Source organism: Schistocerca gregaria, chromosome 2 (genome assembly GCF_023897955.1).
Source record: "Schistocerca gregaria isolate iqSchGreg1 chromosome 2, iqSchGreg1.2, whole genome shotgun sequence".
Taxonomy (NCBI): Eukaryota; Metazoa; Arthropoda; class Insecta; order Orthoptera; family Acrididae; genus Schistocerca; species Schistocerca gregaria.
Genome location: NC_064921.1, coordinates 520,702,889 through 520,715,614, shown reverse-complemented (window position 1 = coordinate 520,715,614; position 12,726 = coordinate 520,702,889). Strand labels below are relative to the sequence as shown.

At 42.7% G+C, this 12,726-nt stretch overlaps 1 protein-coding gene across 5 annotated transcripts in view; it reads right to left on the bottom strand.

The window, feature by feature from the left end:
* Window positions 1–12,726, bottom strand: part of LOC126329925 (glycerol kinase-like) — a 260,608-nt gene that overhangs the window by 190,005 nt on the left and 57,877 nt on the right. For all 5 annotated transcript variants that reach the window (XR_007562628.1, XM_049996234.1, XM_049996242.1 and 2 more), the window contains one exon: window positions 3,872–4,116. The gene's annotated coding sequence lies outside the window, so the exon portion shown is untranslated. The remainder of the gene's footprint in view (window positions 1–3,871; window positions 4,117–12,726) is intronic.

Below are 12,726 nucleotides of genomic sequence, written 5' to 3'. Positions count from 1 at the left end.
ATGTGGATTTTCCAAACCCCATATGCGAACATTGTGCCTGTTGACTTTCCCACGAAGGTGGAACGTCCCTTCATCGCTAAAAATTACAAGCGTCATCCTCAATATTTGCTAGGAAGTAACCGTAAAATCCGACACGCTTCTCTTTATCATTGGGGTTGAGAGCCTGCACAAGTTGTAATTGGTAGGGCTTTTGCAGCAAACGTCTTCTCAGAACTTTCCATACATTTGGTTGGGGTATTTAAAGTTCTCTGCTGGCTCTATTAGTAGACTTATTGGGACTGCGCACAAAACTTTCCGTCGGACATCATCTTCTGGCACACACAGTCGACCTGTGCTTTTTCCTTTACACACATTCCCAGTCTGTTTAAATTTCTTAAACATTTTGCGAGTTGGTGGTTGAATACCGAATTTGGTACGAAATGCCCGCTGCGCTGCAATGTGGAACTCACTTTTCGGGAACTTCAGAACGCAGAAAACCTTGTGCTTCGCAGTCGCTATTTCCCTCACAACTGACAGTGAAACGGAATGACGGCCCTATTGCCGCGCGAACTCTACCGGCCGCGTCTGAAACCATCACCGCCTACCGCTGCTCGCCAAAAACGTAGGAACTTCCTCTTTTCATTGGTATAAAGCTTGTTCACTTTGGATTTGTACTTGGATACATACGAATTTTAAAAAATGTGTCAATCATTTAGAATAACCGAGTATTTTTAAAAAATAATTGGCATCCTCAAATTGTCGTGGAATACATCACGTTATTAATAGTTTCTCGCGGAGCACTTATTCACTTCTGTGGAATACATTTTTGGGGAAACCTGCTCTAGGTAATTGCTGGACAGGTTCCCACCTCTTCTTTAACACCGTTACAGAAAAGAACGGTTAAAACACAGTGAAAAATCACGCTTTTGCATATATAACTTTCCCTTCCATCTTACGCTCAAGTGAATATAGGATTGGTACGCGGCCACGAATTTTAATAAAGGCTCATTACTCTACCATTGTCGATTTAGTCGTACGCAAGACAGTGAAACAGAAGACTTTATTTAAAAAATTTCACACTAGCTCTTTCGACCGTCACATGTTTTTGTGTTATAAATTAGGCCATAATATATGAGCGGACTAAAAACGCAAGTTACAGTTTACAGATTGTTGTGACAGGCAATATTCAATGTTGCATTACACTCAAAAGTGAGGCAGATACACCACAGCATGTTTTCAACATAGTCAACGAGTCGTCGTAAACAAAGACTCCAAACATTCTACCAATCTTTCAGTTTTTCGACGACAGAGATCCACTCCGCGTAAACGTCCTCATCGTTGAAAAATCTGCGACTGCTACGATTCAGTTCCTCGACCGCCAGAACACTGTTGTCCGTGGTCGATGTCTATGGCCTTATATGTCTGCGCGGCCTTTGTAAAATTGTTGGCACCATGCGTTTGGTCCGTACACTGCCAGAATCACACAGTGAACCAGTGTGTAATTTAGACGGTTTGCCCACCAGAATCGTACAGTCTCGCATACTTCCACTTTGGAGCACGTTTCCAGCTGCCACTCCATTTCTCTCCCATACTGTGGTGCACCTGTTACCCGCACTACAGGAGAACTAGGTCTGCAGGAAACCTATAACGTACTCTCTTCTGACAATGCGCCTCTTGATGCGCAATGGTCTTGGCGTGGGATGAGACGTGTAACCTACGTTCTGAAGCCCCTCCCTCGTACGTATAACTTAGGGGGGCGTCATGGTGGTAACAAACTGCACGTTTGTAACAAAGCTTATGAAAACTGATGCAAGGACGTACTCAATTGGTCGATGCAAAGAACTCACAGTTGTTAGTTGGCAAGGGAAAAACAACGGAAATCATGTATAAACTGCTGTGAATACCCTACCAAATAACAAGCATTACTCACTGCCCTACAAGTCTGCACTGAACGGCCTCGGTTCCATTCGGCACGCTCATGAAGGCCGACCGGAAAATCTGAAAGTTAGCAAACGATAAATTTGAATGGTAGACGGTGGCTCTAGTCACTTCCAAAATAAGCTGCATGAATACTTCCTGCAGAGGAATCAAACACGTAGGGTTAGCGAGGGAGAACACTAACAAATGTGGACCGTCGTGGGGAAGGGAATAGCTTGGAATTTCTTCAAAGGAATAGTTCCGGCATTCGCTGGAAGCAACTGAGCGAAACAGTATAAAAAGTAAATCAGCATCTCCGGAACACCCTTCACTTCCAGTTTTTTCTTGGCCACTGTAAAGACTGTCGGTACCCTACTGAAGCAGCTCCGATAACGTCGGCCCAAAACAAGCTTTAAATATTTGAGAGAGATGTTAGAAAAGCAACCTCTGCTACAGCAAACTCTTCGATAAGTGCCAAATGTTCTCAATACTTATGCTCTGTGGCGAATAAAATTGTAAGCTCTTACTATTCGAGCAATGTAGCTACAGTGATAAGCCAAAGGCAGTTCCACAATACAGTAGTTTTCAAAACATGTTCGAACAGAATGGAAGAAAATTAGACTTTCCCGACTCGTCGATAACGGCGTCCTTAATTACAAGAGGGGCGGAAGAGAACGATGTTCTTGCCATCCTCCGACCCGTGGCGCAGAATCAAGTTGCAAACTTAAGTCTTTCACATATAGCAGAGATGGAAATCATGGTATGACCTAGAGGCAATCCAAAAGATCCAGTTTTTTCAAGAGCTCTCTGCAAGAGACTCTTGAATTAATACAAGATATACTTCTTAGCCAGGCGATTCATTAATTCTAGGTGTGGATTTTCCAATTGTGGTTGTGATCTGACTGTGGTACTAAAATTTAAGTTATTACGTGCTGTACTTCATCGTTTGAGAAACTTACTTTTATCCCTTGTTGACTTCTATAGGTAGTACTGGACTGTACGTAGTACTTGTCAACATTCAGTGATACTTCATTTATCTTTAACCATCTGTTGATGTTTTAGGATATTTCATTAGCTGCCTTTTCAATAAGGTGACTGGTACTATTTTTTATTCCAATACTTATATCTGAAGAAAGTACAAAATTTGCCTCTTCTGAATAAGCAAATGGAAGATCATTTATGTATATCAGGAATAAGATTGGACCCTGAATCTAATCCCGTCTGATGGCTTCAAATTCGCCATGCGGCTTCCATAGAGTGGGTGCCCATTGCTCTCTGTCAGCTGTAACACACTGCTCGCACATAACTTATCCAATTTGGGAAGAAACTCTGAATTTGTTAAAAGTGACAAGCCAATTTTAACGCAGGCGTTAAAGCAATGGCTAATAATGAATCACCTTCTTAATGTAAAAAGTTTTCCCTTTTTTGTAAAAACTAAAATAGAAGTTCCTTTTATCCACCATAGTAATGAATACCAGTAATTCGTTTGCAGACAATTACATTAGTAAAAGCAATCAAGTTCGTTACTAACGACTATAGTTCAAGCCACTGACAAGTTAGTGGAGGAATGAGTTCTTAATTGAAAATAAGGCCCAGTACCACCAAAATTTCTCCACTATCGGTCTCGGCCGTCAGGCCATTTCAAAGTGTTCAGAACTGAAGAACAGGCGGACCTCTGCCACTTTGAGAGCGCCAGGGAGCGTTCTCCAGTTGCGAATACTAGGAAACGCCCCGAGTGCCGAGACCGGAAGTGGAGAAATTTTGGTGATACGGGTGCTTCGTTCCAATAAAAACATCACTGACATTTGCGGATGCTCTGTGTGCAAAGGAAACCGAACAATGAATGACTCTTAAGCTGAATGTACATTGACTGCACCTGATTCGTGCACGGAGGTGACAAGCGGACCGACTTCTGTATACACACACACACACACACACACACACACACACAGTAGCGTTAGCGCTTGCAGCCGACCTTGCTGTGTCCCGCCGCCGGTTCTGGCTCGCACGTGGTCGGCGTCCTGCGTCGGCAGCGTGCGCGCCACAACTGACGTGGCCGCCGCAGCGGCAGGGACCGTCTGCGATACAACTGCCCCCACCGGGACCACCAGCAAGCGCCCAGTAGCGGCGCGTTGTTTACGCTGGCGCCGCGCCCGGCACACGACGCTCCTCCGGTACTCTCTCCTCGTAACGAACCATCACTTCTAGCTCTCGATTTTTCTGAAACAAAACCAAACAGAGGACTCTGTCATCTATACCAGTCACTAGCTGTTTAGCTGTTAGGGGCGTTGCAGGAATGGCCCAAGACACGATACAAAAAGCGAGTCAAACGATTTAGTTTGCTTAAAGCCCAACAGTGAAAGCCAGGTTTAGTATACAAGTACTAATATAGCGTAGGAATTTTGGAAGTAGCAATGATAGAGTTTACTAATAACCAAAGAAAATTTCAGAACAAATGTTCGTACAGGTTGTACGGTAAATTTCTCACACTGCTGACAACTGAAAGAACACAAGTGTCGTTGGACATTTTAGTACATTGACATTATCTGCTCTAGTATACAGGGTGTTACAAAAAAGGTGCGGCCAATCTCTCAGGAAACATGCCTCACACGCAAATAAAGAAAAGATGTTATGTGGACGTGTGTCCAGCAACGCTTAATTTCCATGTTAGAGCTCATTTTAGTTTCGTCCACCTACGCTCAATGGAGCACGTTATCATGATTTCATACGGGATACTCTACCTGTGCTGCTAGAACATGTGCCTTGACAAGTACGACACAACATGTGGTTCATGCACGATGGAGCTCCTCCAAATTTCAGTCGAAGTGTTCGTACGCTTCTCAACAACAGATTCGGTGACCGATGGATTGGTAGAGGCGGACCAATTCCATGGCCCCCATGCTCTCCTGACCTCAACCCTCTTCACTTTCATTTATGGGGGCATTTGAAAGCTCTTGCCTACGCAACCCCGGTACCAAATGTAAGAGATTCTTCGTGCTCGTATTGTGGACGGCTGTGATACAAACGCCATTCTCCTGGGCTGCATCAAGGATCCCATGCGATGGAGGGTGGATGCATGTATCCTCGCTAACGGAGGACATTTTGAACATTTCCTGTAACAAAGTGTTTGAAGTCACGCTGGTACGTTCTGTTTCTGTGTGTTTCCATTCCATGATTAATGTGATTTGAAGAGAAGTAATAAAATGAGCTCTAACATGGAAAGTAAGCGTTTCCGGACACATGCCCAAATAACATTTTCTTTCTTTGTGTGTGAGGAATGTTTTCTGCAAGTTTGGCCATACCTTTTTGTAACACCCTGCATAATAACTCTGTGGTGCGTGAATTTCACTGCAGTGGACAACTATTAATGGTCAATTCTCTAATGCAGGGTTTCCCAACGTGTGCACCCGCGGCCACCTTTCACCAAATCGTGTAAAATAATGAGTAAAACCATTGGATAAAAATGTTAAAATCAAATTCATCACTATTTTTTGGTTCGTGTGAAAACGTGCGTCTTCCCAAACAGCCTTTGCGGTTCCTAAGTGAGAACGCATACAGTTTGTACCGGAGAATGCGGCTTCTCTGATCGACTGTTTCGCAACAATACGGGGGTCGTTTGGTGCGCCGGCTCACGGCGCTAGATGCGCTGAAACCTTTTACGCATGAGCGGAGCGAGCTTTGTCGACCAATCACAGCGTTCGGTGGCACGTATGCGGCCGCTGGCATCATTAAATGTTAAACTTGCTTTTTCAGTGCACTACCTATTTCGTAAATCGATTTTTGACCTTCAAGTTGTTTTCATTCATCTCTAAACCAAAGACTATTGGAGATGGTGGGGGGGGGGGGGGGGTCATTGGGAACATGGCACTTGCATTAAGAAGCTTTCAGTTCCCATGGGCTTCGGTCTGTGTGGATACTATGCGCCACAGGGTTAAAGGCAATACAAAACGTTCTTCCGTGCATCCTTGACGTCGATGTTCCATTCCACTGACGGTTTGTGTGAGTACCGCTTTTTGAAAAGCACCGAGGAGTGTTCCGATGTTCCGTTCCATGGCGTCCAATGTGAGTCGACCTTGAAAATTCGAGATCTGACGCCAGTAGTCTATTAGCTGGCAAGCTTTTTCCAGATGTATGCCACACGTCCAAGGGGTGACAGCATCGTAGAGAGTGAGTATTACTGGCACTGAACCAATGTAAAGAGAGTTGCCCCATTAACAACCGAACAGCATGCCGGTATTCTGCTTATTCCTACTGAAGGTGTGAACCTGCTGAAATACGTCTCAAGGTGAGGATTCGACATGATGATATCTGTCTTTCCAAGCAAAGATCAGTAATCAGCTGGCAGAAAGTTCAATGTCTTACTACTTGCTTCTGTTTGGAAGTGAAGAGTGGTTTCTCTTGTTTCTCTGTCTTCATTACTAATTTAATGTTTGTTACTTAATCGTCTGTTTTACGAATTTTAGGTTCTGCGTCAAATATTATAAATGTACAATAGCTCAACCAGTTATATTCGTATAAAAGCCCCAGTTATTTTGACTATCACAACAGCTGTAGATATTTTTAAATAATTCGTGTACCTGACTGTTTCTTCCCAATTAATGAAATCAGTCTTGGGTCTGTGCCTATTGTGTGTGAATGTAGGGGGAAGGGGGCCACATTTCACAAAACGCTGGAAACCGCGTTAGCCGCGGTCGACAGCCTGTGGCGACGATGCGAGCGGGCCCTTCGGGCGACGGCTTTGCACCCCACATAGAATTGTCGTTGCCTATATAGTCTGATATTCACGCAGGGTTGAGTACTCGTCGTACACCTCTCTACTACCAGGTTAAGAACACTTCGAGGAGTTGTCCATCGCTGACAGTACGAACGATCCAGTAAGAGACACTTCACCAGTTGGGACTGAGGCAGTTCTCCTTGCTACAAGCTGACTTTCACAGAGAACGGACATTTTACACTTGTCGGGCAGCCATCGATACGGCAGTGGCACGGGAAGCCATATGGCGGTTATCACATATACGCGGGATGGACCGTTGCCGTTCGAACGACACACGGCAGCCGTGCCGTTAGCACGGTGACGCAATGGGATAGTGATTAGGGGCCTAGTAAACACTGACGCCTCCAGTCTTTGAAGCACAGCGCGTTCTGATGTTATTTACCGTTCTTTTTGTTTTCATAACATTTTCGTAGGTTCTAAGGAAGACATTTTTACCAGTTTTAATAAATTATTGTCTCTTATTGATGTAGTCACGATAGTTAGGAACTACTGTAGTCCGTAGCTGGCCATGAATCGGAGAGCATTTCCCACGCTGGCTGGCTAGGTGACCAAGCGACCACATGTCGCGCGTAGTGCGGTGAGGCTCGGCGCTGGACCGTAGCAACAAGCGTCGACCTGGGAAATATACATGACGGGAAGTACCGCCATCTTGGCGCCAAAGTCACCAATTTTGTTTATTTATATTTAATAATTAAAGTCATTTATGAAAAACATTCACACCCGTTCATTCACAAATGCATATCTTAGTAAGTACGAACTTGATCGTAAATCCACGAACTGTGACGAAACTAGTAAGAGATATGGACTGCGCGCCGAAGTCGGCAGTCGTCGTCAAGAGCTCTTCCTGTCTTGTCCGATGGTAGTATTGCTCTCGGTTACGAGTAGTTTGTGACACGAGTGTTTCATTATTGATCTAATAGGAATAGAAGTGATATTACGGTATTCTGAATGTTAATTTCGAATAAATAGATACCCCGAAGTTGATAGACAGCAATTTGAGATAATTAGCTTCCACCGACAGACACATCCAATGTGCCAATGAAGAATCTGCACGGGACGACATTTACGAGAGCTGTACCGCGCACAGGTATGATGAAATCCGAAATCAAGGAAGGTCCGACTTACACTCGCAAATTCCGGGTGGAAATGCTGACCAGTTATACTGTGCGTCACATATACCAACCACCCTCTACGGTCTAGCGGCTAAGCTGAGTAATAACAGTATCTGTTTAGAAGCGAGGGGATCTCGCAAGGTCTAAATATGGCTTGGGTCGCAGGCACTGAGCGAATTAATTAATTTAATGGAAGAATGGTGAGTTTCTTGGGCCAAACCTCTAAATCAGTGGTCGTCAAACTGCGGCCCGCGAGCCGCATGCGCCCCACATCATGTTTTCGTGCTGCCCTCCACCCTCCTCGGCTTCGCACGGGTAGCATTAGTTATCTACTTGTCTGGCGTAGCGGTGTTTTGTTTACAGAAACTGCGTAGAATTGTGATTAAAGTTGGGGAAGCGATTAGGTAACTGAAAACCATCCACCACTTTCGTTTAACGCGTCACTCGCCGGTGTCAGCAGCGCTGAAGGCGTGAGCGGCCTGCTAGCCAGCAATGTGAGCTGTACGTCAAACGCGCCTTGTGCCCACGGCCGATCGTTTGTCGGCTAGTTTGTCCCGCAGCCGCCTCATTGTTAGCTTTGTCTTGTCAGTTTGTCAGTCGTGAACTAAGTTTCGGTGCTGGGTTTATTTTTGCTCATATTTGGTGATATAATTATTAGTGGAATAAATAACGTCTGATGTACCCTCAAGAACAATGACAAATATGTGAAGAGAAAAGAAGTGTCCAATAAATATGGGAAAAAGGGTTTTGTCTTGTAAGTGGACACAAAAAAGGTACTGCTGCTTGCTTAATATGGCTGGATACGATTGTGGGACTGAGGAGATACAGTTTATTTCGCCACTACACAAGTAAGCACACAATTCATGTACAGTAGCTTTTCCTTTCAATTCAAATGAAAGAAAGGAAAAAATTGCTCATCTAAAATCTACCATTCGTCGTCAACAAAAGTTGGGCAATGTGAGGCTGTGACAGGAGCATCATACCAAATACATCATATTCTGGCAAAAAATATGAAAGCTTTCACTGATGCTGAATTAATGAAGCAATGTATGATGACTATTTCTGAAACTTTGTTTCAAAATTTCTCCATCAGTAAACAAATATCAGCTGAAATAAATAAGCTCACACTTTCAGAATCTACCTATCGACGTCGTATAGAAGGTATTTCAAAATATATGTTTGAGGCAGTAATTAATGAAGTCAAACTATGCAAATAGACTTACACTTAACGTATTATGTAACATAAGACACGATCACATGTTTTGAGTCATTTTTCTTCAACTCACGTGACTGAACTGCAACAGCCTTAATTTAATTAGTAAATATATAATTAAGGCTCACCGGCCACTTGACCATCTTCTTCTTTTGTGCGAATGCACAAACAGTGCCCGAATTCGTACGGGAATCGGCAACGCGCCGCGAGTAATGAGCATAATGGGCGGGGGCACTACGAATATAGTGCGGGAAAATACGTTGAGAATTTGGGTTTCGCGGGAGGCGCGCCAGAGATAAATCCCTGCAGTCGCGCTATCCTCTGTCCTCTCTGGCTCAGATGGATAGAGCGTCTGCCATGTAAGCATGAGATCCCGGGTTCGAGTGCCGGTCGGGGCACACATTTTCATCTGTCCCCGTTGACGTATGTCAACGCCTGTAAGCAGCTACGGGTGTTGATTTCATTGTAACATATCTAGTCAATGCCAGGTACTTCATCTAGTATGAAATAAAATTAAGGCTGTGCAGTTCAGTCACTTGAGTTGAAGAAAAATGACTCAAAACATGTGATTGTGTCTCATGTTACATAATACGTTAAGTATAGGTCCATTTGCTGTTATTAACCATCAGTTCACAAAGACAGCGCAGCAACATTTCGTTGGGCAATTACAGTGTTACAATTTACGGATCATTGAGGATGGCAACAATCTGAAACAGAACATTCTACATGTAGTGGTCCGGATGGTATCGAATTCAACGATAACTGCTAGAAAGTGAGTGGTAAACCTCTCGCTTCTTTACTATAGCTAGTCTATTGAAGGTTCATAGCACACCATTTACGTGATTTGCCAGTTAATAAAAATACCTGGAAATCTGCGGGGGTGCCATTCATATTTTTAGTTTTGGCCCTTGAGCAAGTTTGACGACCACTGCTCTAGATGATTACTAGGATAAGCTTTAAGAGGGCAGGAAACACACAAAAAATGCGTAGATCAATATATGCAAAGGAACTTGCAGGGTATTTCAAGAAACGAACGGCAAGGGGAAAAATGAAAATGGTACGTTGAGTCATTCTACTATTTTCAAAATTATGTTTACACTGAATGGAGTAATAACACTCCTTCGAAAAGCTATGTTTCACAAAACTATAAGTTTGGAGACCCAGTGAAGTTAAAAAGTAAATCAGCATTATGTTTCTCACATTATTTGCTGAAATTTTTCCCTGTACCTGTCTAGCTGCCTGTTACCGATAAAGTAGTTGTCTGACAAGGGGAACTTACCATATGTCACTGACACTGTCTAAACTTAGCATGTGAAGGAATGGTGAAAATATACATCTATTTTGGCCTAGTTTCGACGCCACTTCATCAGTCTGGTCGCAAGGTGTAAAGCCAAGTGAGTCTTATCACAGTTGATAAGAGCACTGTTTCAAATTTTCGCCCCGTGTTTAAACATAATCTTATGAGAATTGAATATTTTTTTGACATCGTGAAATACGATGGAATTATTGACAAATAAAATAAAAATATTTTCTTCATCACCTTTACAAGTAACAGTAACTGAACATGAAGTAAATTCTTAGTTATTTCAGTTTTTGTTCCGATTTTTACTTTTATACTTCAAGAGATCCAGTGCCTTCCCCAGGGTGGTACTGATCATAAAAATATTCAACGCATTCAAATTGGGAGCAACGTACGAAGCCACATAACCGCCTAAGCAAGTCACAATTTTTTAGTGTAACTATTGTTAGGAAAATGAACATCGTTGAAATTGCTAAATATCTTGCAATCTGGCGAGAATTTCGCGGCAGGACATGTATATAAAAACATTTTCCCGACACTGGGGCGTGAAATAGATAACGGAGGAAGGTGTGTACCTTATCTGCATCGCTTCTGCTTGTGATGTCTCTTTGTTGTGCGTTGAGAATAGGACACTTCTGTAGTCTGCGAATGTAATTATTCATCTGGCAGTATTAGCATACATCGCAGCGTTGACAGAACGGCGTACACTTTGGCGGAATTACTTTTAATGAGCAAGTTGTTATTCCGATATTATCGAATAAACAATCGATCATGTAAGGACGGACCTTTGCCCACGCCACGAGTTAATACTGTACAGAAGCGGCTATATTTTTACGTGAAGTTGTACAAGTTCGTCCAATACCTAGTGATAGGCATATTTTGTGAGCTTCCCTGATACTGTGGCTGCTGCATACGTAGTCTGATGCCGTTCCAATAAATTGGTTTTTGATTTGTTGGGCTCAAGTATCAAATTTGCCACTGACGTCTTGAAGATAAACGAAAACTGCTGTTAACCCTCGCATGGCATCGGCTCTGGAAAAATGTGTCTCAGGTCTTTTTTGATCACAAAATGACACTAGCAAAATGTAAAATATTTTCATAAAAATTACACTGATTTATTAAGAGCCCGATGCACAATATTGTGATTTCAACTCCATTGTTGCCTGCTGTAAGTTTCATATACGTTGTAGTTATGGAACAGCTATGTGGGATATTTGAAACAGGGTGTCCACGTGGACAAGGAAAAAAAATTCCCGGATTTTTCCTGTATTTCCCGGTTAAAAATACACTTTCTCCCGGGTGATAGTATATTTTCCCTTATCAATCCTTGGTTTTATACACGAGCGTACAATTTCCCGGCACTTTAGAAAACAAAACTCAGGGAAAAAGGCACGTTTTGGAAATGTCTTTGACGTGCAGCAACATGTACGCTGCATATTTTCATATTACGAAAGTATACATTGGAATTCCACCAAACACCGTGTGTTAATTCCCGAATCACTGAAATCGACCTTTCGAAGCGCTTTTATAAGCCGTTCGTAGCTCATGTCACGTGATCTCGCCAACCGATGACGCGTATATTCAGAGCACAGGACACGTGATAGCCAACAGCAACAGCAACAGCAACAGCAACATCACTGTTAAGTAGCACGAACACACAAACAGGGAAAGTTAATAGTTTACATTAAAAGCAAAGCTTTCATATATAATATTGGTCTCAAGCTGCAAGCGAAGCTAAGCTTTCGCATATACTGTTGATCTTTTTTGCGCGTGTTACGCTTTAAGATATCACACACAAATGTGATATTATTAAAAATTTTACTGACATACATGTCTGATCTTCAGGGTTCCAAATTCTTCTAAATGGCTCGTCATCAAAGAGTTGATTTTTAAATGAGAGTCAAACGCTCTGTGATTTAATAAATTTATGGTACATTATTGCACATAGTGCAACTTACGTAAAAGGATATTTACTTTAAAAGTAACGCTTTTCAAACTACTACTCGCAATATTTTCCCGCAGCCTGTTCGAAACGGGTTCGATTCAGCAGTTGCCAGAGAGCGCAGATAACAACCGACACCACGCTTGGCTAACTACCATGACGTAGGAAGCCCGTATGTACGTACGTGTAAAATATTGAAAGATCATACATTATGTCATAAAAGAAACAAGACGTCAGAGGATACTCCAAGAGCATCGGAATTTCGCGAACCATACTAAAATGTGCACATTCGTATGTCCAGATTCCCAATGAAGAAGACCTCGACCTGATATTAAGCCTTTCAGTGTGGTTTTCGGGATGTAATTTTTCTTGAAGCACCAGTACTGTATAATATGTTTGGTTCTTTATTATGGCATAATGCCATACGTGCTAGAAAATGAAAACGTGCACTTAAAATATAGCGAACAATTGAAATTAGCCAGTATTGTG